This window comes from Anneissia japonica, unplaced genomic scaffold, assembly GCF_011630105.1.
Source record: "Anneissia japonica isolate Jap-2015-1 unplaced genomic scaffold, ASM1163010v1 scaffold6985_len198055_cov123, whole genome shotgun sequence".
In the NCBI taxonomy this organism is placed as follows: Eukaryota; Metazoa; Echinodermata; class Crinoidea; order Comatulida; family Comatulidae; genus Anneissia; species Anneissia japonica.
Genome location: NW_022689033.1, coordinates 143,984 through 146,439, shown reverse-complemented (window position 1 = coordinate 146,439; position 2,456 = coordinate 143,984). Strand labels below are relative to the sequence as shown.

The window sequence follows — 2,456 nt, the reverse complement described above, 5'->3', positions numbered from 1 at the left end:
CCTTGATTTCCTACAACTAAGTCTTATCGAGGTTTGGGGATTCAAGTGCTTTTTTATTTGGAACCTCAGTGCTCTAAACCATGGCAGAGTCTAAAGACTCTATACAGTAGAACCCCTCAATTACGTACGGCACGGGCCCAGAATCATTCGTAATTGCGGGTATTCGTAAAATTGGGGTTGACCCAAATTCCTATATGTTTGCACTGGTACTACTTACACTGGCATAAACTAGGCCTCACAAGCCTACACAGCTAAGTCTGAGGGGTCCTAGGCCAACAGTAGGCAGTTTCTATTAGCATTCTGATCCCACTCCACACTAATTTTGTTTTGAATTTGTTTGTATGTTGTTATCTTCTTAAATACCTAGACTGTGGATTTTACTCCAACACAACTTCCATAGATACTTGTTATATATTGATCATTTATAAAACATTCAAGCACTATGTTGACTTTTAAAGCTGAAAATGATGATTAAAAGAGAAGTAAAACTTGTCGCATGCACATGTGTGAAGCCAATAAACACTGAATTTGAAGAGGCCAGTTAGAGGGCCTCCTTCACTTAAGAATTACATACTGTCTAGTATGATATGTTGTTTTGTATGGGTGCTAATAACAGTTACAATTCGAGCGGATTTTTTTTTTTTTTCTTTTACTTGCTTTTGACTTCATTTTTTATGACGTCATCACCTTGATTTAGGAATTCGTTAAATCGGGGTTCGTAATTGAGGGTTTCTACTGTATTTGGTTGTGAGAAACTTCCTGACATTTTCTACCATGATTGAACCTAGAACCTCGCGGTTATGTAAAGCAAGCACTTTAACCACAAAAGTACAGCTTAAATCCATTATTATATTGTTAATATTATTCACAAATTAATCTAGGAACATACCATTCCATAAAACTGACCCACAATTTAATGTAGTTACCCACCATTCACTGTAGTATTCCACCAGGAAGAGGTCTCGCTGTAGGTTGAATGCCAAGTATTTGATCCTGTGTATATCAGTGTCCACATTCAAGTATTCAACCCGCGCAAACCTAACCTATTAAATGTCTAATGGAATAAAAAGATAAAACATATCAACTGGTTTGGTAACAATAGTAACAAAACATCAATCAATTTATTTGGAAAATGCTATTGTTTTTAGGAGCGGCCATCGACTTGATGGTGCACCATTCTAAAATTCAATGTACATATAACAAGTTTGGCTATGAACCAAATGGAATATTATTCTGATAAGGTTGCCCATAATGTTAAAACAGCCAAAAAAGAGATCCCAACAGGGGTGTCCCAAAGATGAGGGTTCTACAGAATATGAGGATTTTAAATAGGTAAGAATTAAATCATAGATTCATTGGTATTGATGTTGTAATGCTCTTTCTTATCTGAGCCTCGATCTCGTGGGCAAGGCAACAGTGGTATTCCGTTGACTTTCAATAAGTTGCTAAACAGATGAAATAAAAGAACAAGTATGGTATCACAAACGTCAAATTCTCTATGAGAGAATATAGATTTATTGGTATTGATGTTGAAATGCTTTTTCTTATCCGAGCCTCGATCGCAGTGGGCAAGGCAACGGTGGTATTCCGTTGACTTTCAATAAGTTGCTAAACAGATGAAATAAAAGAACAAGTATGGTATCACAAACGTCAAATTCTCTATGAGAGCCAACAGACTATTTTATTAATGATTATTACTCACAGATGAAGTAACCAGTACACTGCAATTCAGTATTTCCGAGAAGTAGGTCCATTAATTTCTAGAACGTCCTCATTCCTAAAGAGAGAGATATCAAGTGCAGTACTGTAACTCTTACCCTACTAGTTGCCCATACATGTATAGCACACATATCTCTCACCTCTTCTCATGGAAGGACCACAAGCAGAGGGAGAGAAGGCCGCCTTGGGAGCAGCATTAGCACTGGCAGCCAAGGGAGAAGGGCAGGATTTATTTCCAGACTAACACATATATAGGGACACCATCAGCCAGTCAGACTGACGGACCAGGAATTACTAAGTACCAGCAATCACTATTAGTATTTCAAGGCTGTCCCATCATTTTAGCATGTACTGTATTGCCAAAAAAGCTGTTACAACAGAGGGGGTAATAATAAATAAAATAATAATAATAATAATATGCTGTTTTTTATAGTGCTCTATACACCTACCTGTAAGTCTCAGAACGATTCTCCACATTATTGGATTATTAGTATAATAAATGTAATTAATTAAATCTAATTGCAATCCTCATTCTTGACCACCACGACGCCCACCCCCACCCACGAAAAAAAATCTCTGGTCCAGACTTCAGTCAATCACAATACTCCAGTGATCATTTACGGATGTATAGGCTTTGGCGGCGCCATCGGGGGAGGGAGACAGGGGGGTTAAGGCCCCCCATCGGTCTGGTAATGCCCCCATCGGTCCTGTCAAGCGCCCCCCCCCCCCCCACCCAT

At 38.7% G+C, this 2,456-nt stretch overlaps 1 long non-coding RNA gene across 1 annotated transcript in view; it reads right to left on the bottom strand.

Annotated features, from left to right (window-relative positions):
• Positions 1 to 928: 928 nt before the first annotated feature.
• LOC117124463 overlaps positions 929 to 2,456 on the bottom strand; it is a 2,886-nt gene continuing 1,358 nt past the window's right edge. Inside the window, exons 2-3 of the long non-coding RNA XR_004447976.1 lie at positions 1,703 to 1,777; positions 929 to 1,054 (exon numbers count right to left, since the gene is read on the bottom strand). This is a non-coding gene — a long non-coding RNA (uncharacterized LOC117124463). The remainder of the gene's footprint in view (positions 1,055 to 1,702; positions 1,778 to 2,456) is intronic.